At 39.4% G+C, this 21,323-nt stretch overlaps 1 long non-coding RNA gene and 1 pseudogene across 1 annotated transcript in view; one reads left to right on the forward strand and one right to left on the reverse strand.

The window, feature by feature from the left end:
- Positions 1-20,598, forward strand: part of LOC143666611 (uncharacterized) — a 141,589-nt gene extending 120,991 nt beyond the window's left edge. The window contains exon 3 of the long non-coding RNA XR_013167694.1: positions 20,404-20,598. This is a non-coding gene — a long non-coding RNA (uncharacterized LOC143666611). The remainder of the gene's footprint in view (positions 1-20,403) is intronic.
- Positions 14,666-16,907, reverse strand: LOC143666610 (GTP-binding nuclear protein Ran-like; annotated as a pseudogene).
- Positions 20,599-21,323: the final 725 nt, after the last annotated feature.

Consider the following 21,323-nt stretch of genomic DNA (forward strand, 5'->3'; position numbering starts at 1 on the left):
ACAAAGTGGTCATGGTGGTAGGGATAGAGGTTATGCATGGATCAACAACATGGACTTCTACTCACCAAGGCTGACTTGGCTACAGTCACTGCAGAGTGCCCAATCTGCCAGCAGCAGAGACTCACACTCAGCCCCTGATATGTCACCATCCCATGAGGTGACCAGCCAGCTGCATGGTGGCAGGTTGATTACATTGGACCACTCTCTTCATGGAAGGGGCAGCGATTTGTTCTAACTGGAATAGAAACATACTTTGGATATGGGTTTGCTTTCCCTACACGCAATGCTTCTGCCAAAACTATCATTCGTGGGCTTACAGAATACCTTATCTATTGTCATGGTATTCCACACAGCATTGCTTCTGATCAAGGAACACACTTCACAGCAAATGAAGTGCAGGAATGGGCACATGCTCATGGAATTCTCTGGTCTTACCATGTTCCCCATCATCAAGAAGCAGCTGGATTATTAGAACAGTGAAATGGCCTTTTGAAAACTCAATTACAGTGCCAACTAGGTGGCAATACCTTGAAAGGCTGGGATAATGTTCTCCAGGAAGCTATGTATGCTCTGAATCAGCATCTGCTGTATGGTGCTGTTTCTCCCATAGCCAGGACCCATGGGCCCAGGAACCAAGGGATGGAAATGGGAGTGGTACCACTCACTATTACCCCTAGTGATCCACTAGAAAAATTTTTGCTCCCTGTCCCTGAGACCCTGAGCCCTGCTGGTCTACAGGTTTTAGTTCCAAAAGGGGGAGTGCTTCCACCAGGCGAAACAACAATGATTCCATTGAACTGGAATCTAAGACTGCCACCTGGTCACTTTGGGCTACTCATGCCCCTGGATCAACAAGCCAAGAAGGGGATTACATTATTGTTTGGGGTGATTGAACCTGACTATCAAGGGTAAATAGGACTGCAACTACACAATGGAGGTAAAGAAGAGTTTTCTTGGAATATAGGAGTTCACCTGAGGCATCTTTTAATACTACAATGCCCTGTGATTAAAATCAATGGAAAACTGCAACAGCCCAATCCAGGCAGGACTACCAGTGGGTCTGAAACTTCAGGAATGAAAGTTTGGGTCACCCCACCAGGCAGAGAACCATGGCCAGCTGAAGTGCTTGCTGAGGGTAAAGGGAACATAGAATGGGTAGTCAAAAAAAGTAGTGATAAATATGAACTATGACCACGTGATCAGTTTACAGAAATGAGGACTGTGATGCTGTTTTGTTCATGTCTTACTTGATATGATATCAAGTTTAAGAATGAATATTACCCAAGGACTTGCACCCTATTCTGGAGAGATTTAATGTGTTTCCAATTATATGCAGGGCAGCTGAGTATTGTTAGGTGAAAGAAAAAATGTGTGTTTTAATGTTTTTAATTTAGAAATTAGGTATTGTTTAAGTTGATATATATAGCTGCCAAGTTGGCAAGGGGTGGACTATCAAGGTCAGGTTCATGTGTCAACTTGGCCAAGTGGTCGTACCTGTTTGTCTGGTTGGGCAAGTGCTAGCCTGTGTGTTGCAATGAGAGCATTTCATAGAATTAAATCATGATCACGTCAACTGCATCCACAGCTGATTCCATTTGTAATTGGCCAAGGGAAGTGTCTTCTTCAATGAGTGATGCTCATTCTAATCACTAGAAGCCTTTTAAGGAGGATTCATATCAGACAGTCTCTCTTCCTGCTTCAACTGGTGAGCCTCTCCTGTGGAGTTCATCCAGACTCTCCATCAGAATCGTTGGCTTCACAGCCTGCCCTGTGGATTTTGGACTCTGCATTCCCATGGTCACGTGAGACACTTTTATAAATTTTATATTTGCAAATGTTCCCTGTTGATTCTGTTTCTCTAGAGAACCCTAACTATTACATACATTGTGACAAGTAGTTATAGAACAGATTTCAGAGTTTGGTATGGGTTACAGTTCCACAATTTTAGGTCTTTCCTTCTAGCTGATCCAAGACAGTAGAGACTAAAAGAAATATCAATATAATGACTCAGAAGTCACATGCATTTGTTAAATTGTATCTTCTCTATTATATCTCTTCCTTCTCCTTTGATTCTTCTCCCAATCTTTAGGGGTATTTGGGCTATCCCATTCTAATTTTTTAATGTTGGAAAGGAGTGTTGGTAATATGGGATGGGGGATGGAGCTAGTTAATGTTCTTGGAGTGGCTGGCCCCTCTGGATTTCAAGACTTACCTGACCTAGGAACCCATTTGGAAGTTGTAGGTTTCTGGAAAATAACCTTAGTGTGTGAAACTTTTGAGGAATCTCAGATAAATTCCTAGGAATGGTTTTGTTTGGGGTTTGGCAAACCCTGTTAATTAGCAATATCTAGCTGAAGCTAGCATAAGAGTAGCCTCCAGAATAGCCTTTTGACTCTATATTAACTCGCTTAGCCTCTAATACCTTACTTTGTTACATTTCTTTTCCCCTCTTTGGCCAGCAAGGCACTGTCAATCTCGTGGTATCAGGGCTAGGCTCATCCCTGTGAGTCATGGCCCACATTGCCAGGGATATTTTCTGCCCTGGATTTGATGTCCCACATAGGGAGGAGGGTAATGATTTTTACTTGCAGAGTTATCACCCTCATTTTTGAAAGACAATCTTGCCAGATACAAAATTCTTGGTTGGTATTCTAGTTTGCTTGCTGCCAGCATGCAACATACCAGAAACAAAATGGTTTTTTAAAAAGGGGAACTTATTAAGTTGCAAGTTTATAGTTCTATAGAATGTTTGAATTAAAGCAAGTCTATTAAAATGTCAAAATTAAGGCATCAACAAGAGTCAAGGCATCATTGACGAAGTTCAGAGTTTCTCTCTCAACTGGAAAGGCACATAGCAAATATGACAATATCTATTAGATTCCCCTCCAGGCCTCTTGCTTCCTGAAGCTCCCCCAGGGGCATTAAATTTTCATTAAATTTGTCCTTCTTCATCTCCAAAGGTCGCTGGCTGGCGGGACTCTGTGTGGCTCTAGTCATTCTAAAAAGGGACTCTCTCCAAAATGCTTCCTCTTTTAAAGGATTCCAGTAAACTGCTCAAGACCCACCTGGAATGGGTGGAGTCACATTTCCCTCAATTCAAAAATTAATCCCACAATTGGGTGAGTCACATCTCTATGGAGATAACCTAATCAAATTTCTAACCTATATTATTGAATAGGGATTAAAAGAAACAGTTACTTCCACCAGATGCATTAGGATTAAAACATGGATTTTCTAGGGTATGTAAATCCTTTCAAACAGGCCATAGTTGGCAATTATTGTTTGTTTGTTTGTTTTCCAGCACTTTAAATATTTCACCCCACTGCGTTCGTGCCTGCTTTTGGTGAGAAATTGGTAGTTAATCTTAGCGGGGCTGTCTGGTACTTTACACATAGCTTTTCTCTTGCAGCTTTCAGAATTCTCCTTGTCCTTGTATTTCAGAATACTCCTTGTTCTTGTATTTCAGAATTCTCCTTGTCCTTGGTATTTGAAAGTTTGACTACTATGTGTCTGGGCATGGTTTTCCTTAAGTTTATCCTGTTGGGGTTTTTTGGGGCTTCTTGAATGTGCATATTCATGTCTTTCATTAAATTTGGGAAGTTTCTGTGTTACTTCTTTGAATATTTCTTTGTTTCTTCTTCTGCTTCTTTCCTTCTGTCTTCTCCCTCTGGACTCTTATAAGGTGTATGTTGGTACACTTGATGAGTGTTCCTCAGGTCTCTTAGGTTCTGTTCACATTTTTAAAAAGCTTTTTTTCTTTCTGATCCTTAGCCTGAATCATTTCAATTGTCTTGTCTTTCAGTTAACTGATTCTTTCTTCTGGCAGTTCCTATCTGCTGAAGAAACTCTCTTGGGAACTTTTCCTTTCAGTTAGTCAGCCTTCAACTCCCGTTGTTCTGTTTGGTTCCTTTTAAATGTTTCTATCTCTTTATTGAGATTCTCATATTGTTCATTCATTGTTTTCATGATATCCCTTAGTTTATTCTCCATGTTTTTTCCTTTATCTCCTTGAGCATATTGAGGATTATTTTTTTCAAGTGTTTGTTTGGTATTTTCAAAGTCTGTTCCTCTTTGCTGATGGCTTCTGGGTTTTTATTTTATTTCTTTGGATAGGCTATCATTTCCACTTTCTTTCTTTGTCTTTTCATATCTTGTTGCACACTGTAATTTTAGTATGTTAAAATGTTAACTCTGCGATTTAGTCCCTAAGCTGCCTGTTCCTTTGGTTTATATCTAGCTAGCGACATGACAGATATCCTTGTGTCAGAAGCTAACAAGAACAAACAAACAAATGCAAAAACACTTTTCACAGTCTGTAAATCTGTCCTGCTTTGACTGGTGGTCCCTTACAGAGTTTACTTCTCCTATCAAGAAGATCAGCCTGAAGCAAATGGGAAGTGCAGATCTCTAGCTCATCTAAGTCTGCATGTATCCTGCTTCTTGTCCTACTCTCATAACCCCATTTATAGGAATTCAAATGCCCCTTCTGCTCTCTATGAACTAGACTTTCTCCCCCTCCTGGATCCACTAATGTATGATGAATGCAGGATACCCTTTGTCCAGGCCACTTTGACTTAATTGTTTCTTGTACTACTTTATCTGTCTGCAAGCTGCTTTTGCCTACCGGACAAATTCTGGGAGGGCAAGCTTGAGACAAGTTTCCAGTTTCAGCCTTTCAGGCTGTGACCCATTAGATTGGTATTAGCATATAGGCACTCATATATGCATAGTGGTTACTTTGCTCCCTCTGGAATAGGACCCAAAAATAGGAGTGTAAGCTGGCTCCACAGCATGTTGCGACTAGCAAGAGTGCCACAAGCTTTGCCTACCATTTACAAATCTGTTTTCTTGATTTGGCATTTGCCCAGTTACTGCAACCTTTTAGCTATTTTCCAGTGTTTTGAGGAAAGTGACTCTGCCAGCTTCTGCTAGTTTTTCAAAGATTCTGTGGGTGTATGGCACCCTGTATGCTACCTTCATGGCCTACCAGTGTAACCAGAGCTCTGCTGAAAGTGGAGCCAAGTTCTGTCCAGGTTTGTAGTTTCACCATGAGAAAGAATTCAAGGATGAGAAATAAAGTGAAAGCATATAGCAAGGTTTCGTTGAAGGGAGAGTATATGCTAAGGGTCTTATCACAGAATAGCCCAAGAGAGAGTCATATGCTGGGGTGGATAGGGTCAGTTGGTTTTATAGGGGTTTTAGCCTGCAGTAATTTAAAATTTTTACTCCATGATTGTCAGGTGTTCATATTGTTTCAAAAGAGTTGATGACCACGTGCACTTGTGGCTTTCTCCTTATGCACTTATCACGTTGTTTCAAAGACTTCTTTCTGTTGGCCCAAAGGAAACTAGCTTGCACCCTTTACAGCCCAAGCTAGTGGTGGGCTGTGTTTCAATTCATCATGGGGTGCTGATAGCGAAACTTTTAACCCTTTCGCAACTGGGTAGAGAACTAGTGACCATAGCCTAGATGCCCTATTCTATCCTGCCTCACCAGAATCTCAGGGTGTTGTCTTTTTCTTATCAATTGGTAAAAGTGCTTTGATATTAGCAATTATTCATCTTTTTCCATGTGTTTTCCATATTGTATTAGTGTGTTAAAGCTGGCAGAATGCAATATACCAGAAATGGAATGGCTTTTATAACGGGAATTTATTATATTACAAGTTTACAGTTCTAAGACCATGAAAGTGACCTAATTAAGGCACCAACAAAAGATTATCTTTACCCAAGAAAGGCTGATGCTATTCAGAACACCTCTGTCAGCTGGGAAGGCATGTGGATGTGGATGGCCTCTGCTGGTTCTTGTTCCCAGTTCCATTGCCTCCACCTTCTAATACAAGCGGTTTCCTCTCTAAGCACCTGTGAGCCTGACACAGCTCTGGGTTCTGGCTTGCTTAGCATCTCATGAAGAGTCACATGGTGATGTCTGTTGGGCTCTGCTCATGTCTAGACATCTGGTCTCTCTGTCAGTGTTCCAAGCATTTCCAAACATCCGTGTCTCTGTCAGCTCTGAAGCAACTGTTCTCCAAGCGTCTGCATCTGAGGTATCTCAAAATGTTTCCTTTTTTAAAGGACTGGTAAGCTAAGCAAGACCCACCTTGAATGGGTGGAGTCTCATTTCCATCTAATCAAAAGGCCACACTCACAAGCAAGCATGCCATATTTCCAGGGAGATAGTCTGATCAAGTTAACACCCTACAATTTTGAATCAGGATTAAAAGAAATGGCTGCCCTCCACAAGATTGGATCAGGATTAAAACATGGCTTTTTGGGGGTACATAATAGTTTCAAACTGACATACATATGGAAACTTCTCTCCCAAGATTATCATTTGCCTTTTTAAAAAGCTTTTTATTTTAAATTGTAGACTCAAAAAAATTGTGAAAATGGTGCAGAGAGTCCTGTGTATGCTTCCCCCAGTTTCCCCTAAGGGTAATATCTTATGTAACTATAGTACAATATCAAAACTTCATTTATCTCTTGATGTTGTTTATGGTACATTTAATTACAATAACTTTTTTGTATATTTAAATATTTCCTAAGGCAAGTGTGACCATCCCATAGTCTTTCATTATTTTATTGACTATTTTCAGATACTTATTTTTTTTTCATTTTTATATTTTATTGAGAAGTCTTCACACACCTACAGTCCGTACATGATATACAATCACTGGCTTACAATATCATCACACAGTTTCTATTCATCACTGTGATCATTTCTAGAATATTTGTATCACTCCAGAAAAAGAAATAAAAAGAAAAAATAAAAAAACTCATACAATCCATACCCATTACCTCTCCTTCTCATTGACCACTAATATTTTAGTCTACCTATTTTTTTTACCCTTTATCCCCCCTTATTAATTATTTATTTTTTATACTTTTTTTTTTTACTCATTTGTCCATACCCTGGATAAAAGGAGCATCAAACACAAGGTTTTCACAATCACATGGTCACATTGTAAAAGCTATATAGTTATGCAATCATCTTCAAGAATCAAGGCTACTGGAACACAGCTCAACAGTTTCAGGTACTTCCCTCCAGCCACTCCAACACACCATAAACTAAAAAGGGATATCTATTTAATGCATAAGAATAACCTCCAGTATAACCTCTCGACTCCGTTTGAAATCTCTCAGCCACTGAAACTTAATTTTGTCTCATTTCTCTCTTCCCCCATTTGGTCAATTCCATGATGCCAGGTCCCAGCTCATCCTGGGAGTCCTGTCCCATGTTGCCAGGGAGATTTGCTAAGATTTGCTCATCCTAGGAGTCATGTCCCACATAGTGGGGAGGACAGTGAGTTCACCTACCAAGTTGGCTTAGAAAGAAAGGCCATATCTGAGCAACAAAAGAGGTTCTCTGGGGGAGTGATTCTTAGGCATAATTATTGGTAGACTTAGCTTCTCCTCTGCAGGAATAAGTTCCATAGGGGTGAATCCCAAGATTGAGAGCTCAGCTTATTAAATTGGTTGTCCCCTCTGCTTGTGAGAGTGTCAGGAATGGGGAAGTTGAATATTTCCTCCTTTCTCCCCAGGCGCCCAAGAGGACTTTACAAATACTTTTTTATCCTCTGCCAAAATTACTCTGGGATATATCACAGTCTCAAACTAACCTGGACAAACCAACAGGATCTCATGCTTTATTCAAGATTCCATGTAATTATGGTATTCAACTAAACCGATCATACAAGTTAAATTAGGTAATACGCTACCCACAATATAAATTTTGCACCAAATACATATCCCTGCCTTTGGTCTCACACAGAAGTTGAAGTTTTTAAATGTGGACCATATCAGATACTTATTTTTTACTTGAAATTTAAAATAATTTTAGTCACCAACTCACCTACTCTTCTCTTCTCTAAAAAGGTCTCTTGGAATTCTGAGTGTAATTCACTTCAGCTTGGATATTAGTTCATGAAGGATTGACATTTTAAGATAACAAATCTTTCTATTCAGGAATGTAATATTTCTTTCCATCTATTCAGGTCTTGTTTTATGGCCTTTTAGTAAGATTTTGCTTTTCTTCACACGCCTTTTATGAATAATTTTTCAGAGATATTTTATAGTTTATTTTCCTATGGCTGCTACAGCAAAATACCACAAACCTAGTGGCTTTAAAGAATGCAAGTTCATTTTCTTAACGTTTTGGAGGATACAGGTCTTAAAATTGAGATGTCAGTACGGTTGTTTTCCTTGTGGAGGCTCCAGGGAAGAAGTGCTACTCTAAAATTAAGGTGTCAAAAAAGCTATATTCCTTTTGGAGGTTCGAGAATAGAATGGTTTCCTTGCCTTGTCCAACTCTTAGAGGCTGCCTGTGTTCCTTGGCTCTTAAACCCTTCCTTGCATTACTCCTAGTTCTGCTTCCTTTGTCACATTTCTTACCCTGACTCTGCATCCCTCCTATAAGGAATATTGTGATTTCATTGGGCCCCCATGGATAGTCCAAGATAATATCCTCATTTCAATGTCCTTAACCTAATCACACCTGCAAAGTCATTTTTGCCAGGTAAGGTAACATTCACAGGTTTCAAGAGTTACATTGTAAACATCTTTGGGGCACCATTATTATATCTGTCATGAATAGGTTTATTATTTTCAGTAGTTCCATTTCCTACTGTTTATTGTTGACATGAAAAAATTTGTTTGCTTTTGTTTAAATGGTGTTATTTAACTAGTATTATTCAAATTGCCAAAACTTAATTAATTCAAGTAGATTTCAGTACAGTCTTTTGGACATTCTGAATGTACAATTATATCGTGTGAAACAATAATTTCGGCTCCTCCTTTTCCAGTGTTTATACTGATTATTTAATTTTATTTCATTGCATTAGTGGAGTCTCCAAGGTCATGTTGACCAAGAATGATGATTTTGATAGAAATGACTTCAGCTTAATATTACAGTTGCTATCATTTTTGGTAAATAATATTTATCATTCTGAAGAGCTCTCGTTTGTTTGCTTGTGGGAAATGAGCTCATAAATGCTCAAAACTCCATTAGAGGTTTTGAAGGAGGCAGCTATACTTTCATCTTCCCAGGTGCAAGAATAGGACAGATGGTCTTCTGTCAGTCAGTCAAACTGAGACCATGTTAGTCCACTGAAATACTTCATTTCCAGATCTCCTGGGGCCAATAATACAGGTCATTTCCCATGAACAATTTCCACCAGTATCTGCCATTTGTTTATCCTTAGGGAGCCATGAAATCTTCGCCTCGGCCTGAGGAGGAAGCCCCACATTTACCCCGTCTCTGGAACTCTTGTATAGATCCTGTGCCTCACACACCTTCCAGTTTCCTTCTGAACTCTGTTTTAATGATATGTTGCTCTAATGACAATTTGGGAAATGGAGGGATATGAGTTGTTCACCCGGTTTGCCATCTTCCTAGAATCTCCTTAATCACACCACACAGAAATCTTGTAGTAGAAGAGTAACATGATCAGATTTGGGTTTTAGAAAGAATTTCTTAAAGAAGCTTAAATTATTGAGTTCAGCAGGGAGCCCAGTTAAAAGACTTTGACAAACAGACAAGTAGAACATATGGAATAAAAATAAATAATAGGGGGAACAAACGTTAAAATAAATTTAGTTTGAAATGCTAGTGATCAATGAAAGGGAGGGGTAAGGGGTATGGTATGTGTGCTGGTTTGAAAGGATGCATGCCCCCTAGAAAAGCCATGTTTTAATCAAAATCCCATTTCATAAAGGTAGAATAATACCTATTAAATACTGTATGTTTGAAACTGTAATCAGATCATCTCCCTGGAGATGTGATTTAGTCAAGAGTGGTTGTCAAATTGGATTAGGTGACGACGTGTCTCCACCCATTTGGGTGGGTCTTGATTGGTTTACTGGAGTCCTAGAAAAGAAGAAACATTTTGGAGAATGGGAGATTCAGAGAGAGCAGCATCACAAAGCAGAGAGTCCACGAGCCAGTGACCTTTGGAGATGAAGAAGGAAAACGCCTCCCAGGGAGCTTCATGAAACCAGTAGCCAGGAGAGAAAGGTAGCAGATGATGCCATGTTCACCATGTGCCCTTCTGGATGAGAGATGAACCCTGACCGTGTTCACCATGTGCCTTTCCAGATGAGAGAGAAACCCTGAACTTCACTGGCCTTCTTGAACCAAAGTATCTTTCCCTGGATGCCTTTGATTGGAAATTTCTAGAGACTTGTTTTAATTGGGACATTTTCTCAGCCTTAAAACTGTAAACTAGCAACTCATTAAATTCCCCTTTTTAAAAGCCATTCTGTTTCCAGTATATTGCGTTCCAGCTGATAGCAAACTAGAACAGTATGTATAAATTTTTTTTCTGTTTTTGTTTTATTTCTTTGTCTGAATAGATGCAAATGTTTCAAGAAATGATCATGATGATGAATATGCAACTATGTGATGATATTGTGAATTATTGATTATATATGTAGAACAGAATGATCAAAATAGGAATGTTTGCATTTTTTTGGTGTTTTTTGGTATTTAAAAAAATAAAATTAAAAAAATTAAAAAGAAAGACTTTAACAAAGGGAACTGATAAAAAAATATATGGTACATCCATACTGTATCTTTTAGTTATCTTTTGCTATGTAATAAATATTCAGTGGCTTAAAACATTCACATTCATTATCTTACAGTTTCTGCAAGGGCTGTAAGAAACTGGGGCTCAGAAACCTGTGCATAGGTTAACTTTGTGTTTTGTTTCATGGTCTCTCACTGGGATACAGACAAGGTGTTGGCCAAGGTGTTGGAAGTCTTTACTTGGGGAAGGCTCCACTTTGAAGTTCACTTATGGGGTTGTTGGTATGATTCAATCCCTTGCTGGCCATTGGCTGGAGGTCACCCTCAGTTCTTAGCAATGTGATCTCTCATATATGGCAATTTGCTTCATCAAAGCCAGGAAGAGAGTCTTCTAGCAAGATAGAAGATAGAATCATTTGTAACTAATTGCAGAAGTGACACTCCCTCAACATTGCCACGTACTATTGGTCAGAAGCAAATTACTCAAGGGAAGGGGATTACACAAAGCTGTGAGTGCTAAGAAACAGGAAGTGGTTTCTGTTAGACCGTGCTGTCACACAATGAAATACTATGTTGCAGCCCAAAATGAGGTAGTTCTGTATAACTGACATGGAAAATCTCCAAAGCATATTGTTATATGGAAAAAAAGGAAGTTGCAAAACCATTTATTGGCACCATTTATGTAAAAAAAGAACAACAAACAAAAATGAACTTTTTTTCCTGTCTAGATATGCATAGAAAATATCTGGAACACTCTGAACTGAATGGAATGGTTAATCCTTGAATTTTTGATTATCTGTATATTGTTTGAAATTTTCAAAATGATAATTTATTCATGTTTTGTGCAATTAAAAATAATTTCCAAAGAATAGCTAAAATAGAGTATTGTGATGGTGCCAAAGAGATAATGGTTGCCTGAAGTAACATGGCAATAAAGGAGAGGGAGAAAAATGGAATAGAAGGGAAGGGTATTTAGAAGTTAAAACCCAACAGACTTAAAAGTACCTGATAGAAAAGAAGGAGTTAGGATGACTTTAAGGTTTCGAGCTTAGCAATTAGCTGGGTGAGAGTATCCCTCATTTAATTAAGGAACAAGGAAGGAACAATGATTGTCCAAATTCTTATTTTCCTTAACTACCCCTCCCATGTTGAGGCACACAAGACCACTGATAACATTGCTTCTATATCTGGGGAGGAGATTAAGAGAAAACAGAAATGAAACTTACCCAAATCCTTGACTATCCTGATTATGCTCTATCTCACTCCCTCTAAGTACAGAGGAAATGCAAGGGGCATTATTTCTTATTACAGGAGCTTTGACCATAGACTCCCACGTCATCCCCTTGGTGAGTTAGGCTCATGTCTGTGTGAGCCTAGAGTTGCTAAAGTTGCTAAAGCCTAAATAACCCACTCCAGGCTCCTTCTCTAGAAGACTTGGGCTCTTACCTACCCCACCAGCAAGGATCAAAGAGAGCTAAACCAAGATTGGAATTCATAAATGAGAATCCAAAGAGAAAAGACAAAGAGAAACATGCATTGAATACCAGAGCTTCTTGTTCTTTCTTCTTCATGCTGAACAACTCCTCCAGCATCTATCCAGGCTTAGTGAATCAAACTATTTTTCTTAAGAAGTGTGTGTGTGTGTGTGTGTTGAGGTGGGATGGGGATGAAGGTGATGGTTAGTAGCATTTAGAATTCAAACATCCCCTCCATAGTTTGTTTTCCTTTAACTTGTAATTGTTTTACAACCAGGCTTTTGGACAACTAAGTGTGGAGTTGCTATAATCACCCATCAGAAGAAATAAAATCTGACCCAGACATTCAGTCATTTCAATTTCTCCCAGCTATTCATCTTGAACCAGTGAAAAATGACCATTGGTTTTAACAGGGGGCCTTTAAAAATGTCTCTTTGGCATTGCCCCAGAGCTGCTGAAAAAGGTCAGAAAGGATGTAAAATTAACCTGAAGACCACAGTCTTCCCTGGACCTAGGAGTCACCCTGGATTTAATTACCGTCTCAAGTTGTACTCAGTTACAGTGTCAAGCTCTCCAGAGAGATTTCCTTTAATAAAGAAGGTCCAAAGCATGAAACGCTCAACAAAATTGCCAAAACATGCCACTATGCTACATTTTCATCCTACAAATCTCCTTCCTTTATTAATTTAATCTCTTGTTGCCACAGAGAAATTAAAGCTCCCTTTCTAATTTTTCTGTTTAGATAATGCTAGCGGGAATCTCACCCAGGTGTATTCACTGGCTTGATTTGGAACTTGAATTCTTTCTTTGGTACTCACAGTGGGATTCTCAGCCCAGGCTCCACATTAGAATCATCTGTGGAGCTTGAAAAACCCACCACTAGGCTCCGTCCCTAGAAATTTGGACTTCATTGGCCTGGAACAGGCCCCGGACATTAGGATTTTTTAAGCTCATCAGTTGTTTCTAACAAGCAGCCCAGTGGGGAAGGACTGAGCTATGACCCATGCCTGATGAGAATGTTCATAACTGGGCTGGACTAGGATGAGGCAGGTGAGGTGCTATTGGGGATTGAATCATGTCACCCATAAAGACGTTCAAGTTTCAATCCATGTTCCTTTGAGTGTGAACCGTTTATAAACAGGATGTTTGGAGATGCTATTATAAGTTAAAGTGCGGGTTTATGTGTGAATAGGATCTTCAAAGTCCCTATTTAGGATAAGACCAGACTGAATCAGAGGGGGCCTTAATCCATGTGATTGGAGGCCTTATGAAGAAATTTGGGCACAGTTAGTCAGTAGAAACCAGAAGAAGCCAGAAGTCAGAGAAAGCTACAGAAGGAGACCAAGGACACCACCATGTGATGGAGGCAGAAGTGCAAGTCAAAGAACCCCAAGGGTTGCTGCAATCCAGCAACAGAACACTAGACCCTGGGAGAAAGCATGATCTTGCAGATGCCTTGATTTTGGACAGCTAGCCTTCCAAACCATGAGCCAATAAATTACTGTTGTCGAAGCCAACCCCTGGTACAGTATTTGTTATAGCAGCCCAGGCAAACCATGATAGGTTCCTAGGGTGTAAAATTTAAGGAGGCTCTCAGTTTTTGTTGTCAACCCTACATTTGCATGGCCCTGAGAATTTCTTCTGAAATTTTGAGCCCTAGGTGCCTCGCTTGCCTCACCCTAGAATGGTCCCTGTTCTTGTAGCACATGCATTCTCAGTGGGGGCCGTATTGCCCCCAAGGGGACAAAAATTGGTTCTTGAGGGGCAAATAAACCTTAACTCTTTTTAGATATAAAGCACAGTTATATACACAGCACATAAACAGATATACAATATACCTGTGTCATTAAAATGTCATGAGGAGTAGCAATTAGGAAAAAAGATTTCTCAGAGCCTCTTAGGGCAGTGATGATGACAAAAAAGTTGAGAAACACAGATATAGATTATTGAACATAAGTGCTTTGAGCCCTTGAAATGTAGCTAGTGAGACTGAGAAACTGAAATTTAATTTAATTTAAATTACTTTAAATTTCAGTGGTCACCAGTGTGTTGGTGGTTACTATAGTTCACGTCACAGATTGAGAGGATGGACAAAACATATAAGATGATCACAGTTCCAACTCTGGTGCAAAGAACTAGCACATCCTGGAAACAAATGGAACCTTCTTGGCAGTTCACATGTAAGCCCGGCTTCACTCATTCATGCAATCTCTGATAAAAGCAGAGCTCTTAGATCCCAATGCATATTACCAATCATGGACCATCGTAGAGACTTAGAGGAGAGAGGGACAGACAGGGGATTCAGGGCAGAGGAAAAGGAGAGATAAAACTCAATAGGGGGTGATGTGACGGTGACTTAGTGGCAGAATTCTCGCCTGCCATGCCGAGACCTGGGTTTGATTCCCGGTGCTGCCCATGCAGGAAAAAAAAAAACAACTCAATAATAACAAATGTACTATGAAAGGATAATGAAGACACTGTCCTAAGATATTTTTATTTAAAATTGCCACTATCACACTGAAGCCCATTCATTTCCTTCAGCACCCCAAAGATTAAGCTTAAGTTCTGCTCAGCTATGTAATAAAGTGGCGAGCACGCTGCGCCACTGACATCACAGGACAGTTGCCTGTAAAACCAGCCTTCTGGTGCAGGGCTCCAGCTTCCTTTTCTCACAGCTCATCGTCCTCATCCAGCTGAACCATTGTCTGAGCAACCTCTAAGTCATGTCATACTGTTCTGCCAAAGCTGGGGCCATGACAGCTTCTGGTGGGGCAAGAGCAGGGATGCCAATAAACTCCAGGTCAGCATCTCCAATCCGTTTTCTAGCAAGCCAAAGGAAGGCCTTTTTAAAGTTGTGGTTACTTTTAGCAGAAATTTCATAGTACTGAAGATTCTTCTTTCGGTGGAAAACAATGGATTTTGCTTTAACTTTCCTGCCTTTAATATCCACTTTGTTGCTGCACAACATGATGGGGATGTTTTCACACATTCATACCAGATCCTTAGGCACATTCTTTAAGTAACTCTTTTTTTTTTGTTTTAAAATTTTATTTTATTTTATTTTAATCTTTTTATTGAGAAGTCTTCACACACGTACATTCCATACATGATGTACAATCAATGGATCACAATATCATCACACAGTTGTATACTCATTACCATGATCATTTTAGAACATGTGCATCATTCCAGAAAAAGAAACTAATACAAAAGGAAAAACTCATACGTACCATACCCCTTACCCCTCCCTCTCATTGACCACTAGTATTTCAATCTACCCAGTTTATTTTAGCTCTTATCACCCCTATTATTTATCTATTTTTTAGCCATATTGTTTTTACTCATCTGTCCATACCCTGGATAAAGGGAGCATCAAACCTAAGGTTTTCACAATCACACAGTAACACTGTAAAAGCTATATCTTTATACAATTGTCTTCAAGGATCAAGGCTACTGGAACACATTTCTACATATGCAGGTACTTCCCTCCAGCCACTCCAATACATCATAAACTAAAAGTGGATATCTATATAATGCATTAGAATAACCTCCAGGATAACCTCTAGACTCTGTTTGAGATCGCTCAGCCACTGAAACTTTATTTTTTCTCATTTCTCTCTCCCACCTTTTGGTCAAGAAGGCTTTCTCAGTCCCTTGATGCCAGGTCCCAGCTCATTCTGGATTTCTTTCCCACATTGCCAGGGTGATTTACACCCCTGGGAGTCATGTCCCACGTCAGGGGGAGGGCAGTGAGTTCATCTGCCAAGTTGGCTTAGAGAAAGAGAACACATCTGAGAAACAAAAGAGGTTCTTTGGGGATGATTCTTAGGTTTAATTTATTTTTAAACTTTTTTTATTGTATAATATAACATATATACAAAGCAAAGAAAGAAAAAAGCGACAGTTTTGAAAAAAATCTTTAACAAGTAGTTACATGACAGATCCCAGAGTTTATCATGGGCTACCATACGATCCTCTCAGATTTTTCCTTCTAGCTGCTCCAGAACATAGGAGACTAGATGGAATAAATATTTTTGTATCATTACAATCGTCCTTTGTATGTGTGTGAAAAATGACATATATACAAAAAAGCAATAAATTTTAAAGCACAGCACAACAATTAGTTGTAGAATTGAGTTTGGTAAGGGTTACAATTCCACACTTAAAAATTTTTACTTCTAGCTGCTCTAAGATACAGGAGACTAGAAGAAATCTCAATTTAATGATTCAGCAATTATATTCATTTGTTAAATCCTGCCTTCTCTGTATAACTCCACCATCACCTTTGATCTTTTTATCCCACTCTTTAGGGGTTATTGGGCCATGGTTAGGCTTAATTTTAAGTAGGCTTAGCCTATTCTTTGTGGGAATAAGTTTCACAGGGGTGAACCCCAAGATCAAGAGCTCAGCCTATTGATTTGATTGTCCCCACTGCTTGCAAAAATATCAGAAATTCTCCAAATGGGGAAGTTGAATATTTCCTCCTTTCTCCCCAGTTCCCCAAGGGGACTTTGCAAATGCTTCTTTATTCACTGCCCAAATTACTCTGGGATATATCAGGGCATCACACTAACCTGTACAAACAACAAGATCTCATTCCCTATTAAAGATTTGATGTTGTAAGTAACTCCAGATGTTACATCAAACATTATAATGGCACACTGGGCTTGGATATAATAGCTGCCTCTCAGTCCACCAAGTTTCTCCTGAGTGGCCGTATCCCATACCATGAATTTCATAGGTCCTCTGTTGGTATGGAGCACAAGGGGATGGCTTCAATGCTCAAGATAACGACATACTTCTTTTCAAATTCACCAGTCAAATGATGTGTCATGAATATAGTTTTCCAATACCAAAGTCACCAACCAATACAAGTTTAAACTAAACTTAAGGCTGTTCTTGGGCACCCATCACAATAGTTCTTCCAGAAGGATCTCCATGCTCCATCTGACTCAATATTTATATATATATCCTGTTGGCTCTGTTTCTTTGGAGAATTCTTACTATCACAAACAATATGTCCTACTTACAACCCTGCTTATCCTCAGATGAAAAAAAAATAACAATAAACATTTATTTCTTCAAAAAGTGTCTGGGCCAGAGTAAATTAAGCAGATAATCAAAAAGTATTGGCAAAGTCCTTGAGGGATGCGAGAAAAATTATGAAACTATTAAACTTTACCATTAGGGAAACCCAGGATATTGTGCCAAACATTAGGGACACCCAAATCAACAGGCCAAACCCTTGATCTTGAGGCTTGCTCTTCTGAAGTTTATGTCTGTAGTGGAGAAGCTTAGCCTACCTATATGTATGCCTGAGAGTCACCTCTGGATAACCTCTTTTGTTGCTCAGATGTGGCCTTTCTCTCTCTAAGGCCAACTCTGCAAGTGAAACCATTGCCCTCTGCCCTATGTGGGACATCACATCCAGGGATGAAGGTCTCCCTGGTGGTGATGGAGATGACCCCCAGAGATGAGCCTGGCCCTGGCACCAGCTGGGATCAACAATGCCATCCCAAAAGGGGGAAAAGAAGTGTAACAAATAAGGTATCAGTGGCTGAGAGAGTTCAAATAGAGTCAAGAGACTACACTGGCCATCACTCTTACACATGCTTTGTTAACCATTTCTACCTATCCTAACTTTCAAACCCCAACCAAAAGCATTTCTGCCAATCCTAAAGAATACTTAGAGCATTATATAAGATTCTACAAATGTTCCAGGCACTAGGGTACTCTCTAAAACCTTCAATCTCCAGATAAATCCTAAAATGCAGAGGAGCCAGCCTTTCAGGAACATCAACTTGTTCTGACTCCCTATCCCATATTATCAACAACCTCTTCCAACATGTAAAAATTAGAATCGGTATCGCCCAAATACCCCTAAAGAGTGGGAGAAAGATAATGGTGATGGTGAACTTATACAGAGAAGGTTGAGTCTAACAAATGAATATTAGTGCTGAATCATTATACTGATATTTCTTTTAGCCTCCAGTACCTTAGAGCAGCTAGAAATAAAAACTTAAAATTGTGGAATTGTAACCCATACCAAATTCTGAAACCTGTTCAACAACTAATGTTGCAATGTACTTTGAAATTTATTGCTTTTGGGTATATATGTTATTTAAAGAGAAGGGGGAGTATAACAGAGAAGATACAATTTAACAAATGAGAATGACTGCTGAATCATTATGTTGATATTTCTGCTGGTCTCCAGTGTCTTGGAGCAGCTAGAAGAGAAAATGAAAAATCGTGGAACTGTAACCCATACCAAACTTTAAAATCTGTTCTATAACAACTTGTTAAAATGTACTTGGAAATTTACTGCCTTTTTGTGTATATGCTATATTTCACAATAAATTTTTTAAAAAAACGTTTAAAAAAAGTGACTGGTGAGGAAACTCAGAGGAGTTTACCTGGTGGTGCTATCCATTAGTAGACACATACACCTCTCTATAGGGCTGCTTGAGTGTCCTTCAGTTTTTAAACTTTTAGTAAATCTTCTCTATTCTGATAGTATTGAAAGTATTCTTTTTTTGCTAACATTATTCCTGCATTAGCAGAACCCCATGATATTCCCTCTGGAGTTCCATTTTCATTTCCTTCGGGTGCTTCCCTGTGTTTTTTTCAAATGGAGTTTCTGGGTAAGTTGGTTCCTTTCTCCTTTACCAGGGTAGGGCTTGACACTCACTGCAGATCCAGACGCCTCCCTCCTCCTTCCTTTCTCATTCCTGCCATTCCTATCTTGACTGCAAGATTAAAACCTGTTTTTGAAAGTGATTCCATCCATCCTCAAATTTCTGATATTTGCCTTTCAAATTCTGAACCGTGGTTTACTCTCTGGATACCAAATCCTGAAGCCATCTTACCTATTATCGCATGGTCATGAGAAAACCTGATTGCTAGACGAAATGGTCCTTTTATCCCCTAAAAAGCTCTAGAGTATGCATTCATTTTATTGAGTTTTCCTTCCACATTGATGGAAGGAAACAATTCCTTGTAAGAAATCAACACATCCCTTCTAAGTAAAATCTCCCTGGGGCCCAAAGTCCATGACCAGCATCTAGGCTTAGGAACAGCCAGGTTTGGATGAGAAGCAAAATGAAAGGAACATGGATCTTGAATACCACAACATTTGCCAACCTCAAAATCAGTATCCTAGCCCCTAGCCTGCTTTGAGATGAGCCTGCCTAGGTTTTAAGAATGAATACAACTTGAAGCCTCCCAATGTATGACCAAGTTCCTTTCCAGAGCAAATCTGCCCCATAGTGTGCTGGGGCTGGCTTGTGCCAGCTTGAGAGAGATGGCTGTCAAACTTCCAGGATTTTTGCAAGCTGACTGTTAACAAAAACATTCTTAAAATTTATATCATGTAAATTATTCTTGAAGTATACTTATATTTAAAAAGGTAATAAATACTCAAATCTTATCACTGCTTAATATTATTTGTGTTCATGAAATGTATAGATATGTATATAACATATGTGCTATGTATTATTTATTTTCACACAAATATTGTGGAGATACTATATAATGGCGTACTATGCCTATCTCTTCCAACTCCCAATTCCATGTTCAATTCCATGTTGGTAATTTGAAAGCAACGATGGTATGAGTATTTAACATGGAAATCAGGGCACATGTCAAATCATTTTGTTAATGACTAGATGTCTCAACTAGAGAAAAGGTTAATAATGTAGGTTAAACATGAAAGTGTATCATGTCTATGGTGGTTACATTGTGAATAGCACCAAAAATTGTCAAATCATGATTGAATTGCAACCACAGGTTGGCTACAGATACAAGAGTTGAACAAAATTCAACAAAATTTTGTATGAATGAATTGGTTAGATATATAGTGCAGAGTGTTGTATATTTTATTATTTGTAAATTGAGAAATATTTTATATCAATAAAATGCATAATAAATGTATGCACATATAGACAAATATAAATTTTCAGCTGTGAGAACTGATTGTTACACATTTACCAGCATCATGGAACCTGGCTTTCCAAGCAGAACTTTGGCCAAAACGAGTGCTATGTGGTGCCACGGTGGTCCCTGCTGAGGTCAGATCACCACTTTGCAGAGAATCTTTCCCGTGGCAGGAGCTGTGCTTCTTCCACGTGGGACTTTGCCCAGAAGCAAAGTTAGGCTCTCACAGTTACACATTCTCCAAGGGGCGGGCCACCCCCATCACTGCATCCTGTGCACACTCACTTCCCTCTACCAAACTTCCCCAGATGTGAGATGCATCTCAGCACAGTAAAGTAATGAGTACAGATGGCCAGAATCATGAGCCACAAAGTCCTCAGCCTCCTGCCTTTAACCCGGATGTGAAAGGAATTGTACTAAACCATGGTCAATTTCTCTAGGTAGTGTTTCTTCATTTCTTCTATTCCCATTGTAGGAGACTTTATGAAGACAAAGTCACATGGAAAAGCAAGAAGCTGGGAGTCAATGAAAGGAGAGGACATCACTATGTGACGATAAAGCCAAGGACCCAAGGATCACTAGCAGCCTGCTCAGAATGCAGTAGTCTTTGAGGACAAAGCCTTGCTGATGCCTCAAAACCGTGAACTAATAAATCCCTATCTTTAAGCCAGCCCATGTTATGGTATTTTTTATCACAGCCAGGAAACTAAGATGGTGCTGAACAGAGGAGATAATTACAAAGCTGAGCCAGAGATCTTTCTCACCCTTAAGAATCTCACTATATCGTGGAGGCAACTGTAAGCAGAAAATAACCATGGTACAAGGAAAACAACAATCATTTTCTTGCCTACAGCTTATTCTACCTCTGAGAGCTGAAACGTCAATGTCAAATTCTGACATTGATGGCTCTGTCTGTTCACTCAATTCCAAGGCACCTTCTGTTTGATTTGTTTGCTCTTACTGCCCTTCAGTCCTTCCCAACTTCCTAACTGGATCCTGTGGACAATCACTTCAGTGACACTCTTGCAGTCCTTTAAATCCTCTGTCTGCTTGGCTTAAATCCGTTCTATCCACACCTCATCATCCATTCACCAAATCCTATTGAGCCCATCTCCTAAATATAGCTCAAATGGGTCCACTTTTCTCCTTTCTCTCTGCCACTTTCCTATTTCAGGGTGCAATCATGACCTTGGATTTCTGCCGCAGTCTCCCAAATGGCCCCTCTGAATTTAACCAAGCTCCCTTTAATCTATTCCCTGCAGCTACAGTGATCTGTCCCATGTGGAATTGTAAAAAAAAAATTCACCTTTAAAAATGCATATACAGCAATAGTCACTCTTTTGGTTGTACAGTTCTATGAGTTTTGACAAACACATCCTGTTAATAACGACCACA

Source organism: Tamandua tetradactyla, chromosome 23 (assembly GCF_023851605.1).
Source record: "Tamandua tetradactyla isolate mTamTet1 chromosome 23, mTamTet1.pri, whole genome shotgun sequence".
Taxonomy (NCBI): Eukaryota; Metazoa; Chordata; class Mammalia; order Pilosa; family Myrmecophagidae; genus Tamandua; species Tamandua tetradactyla.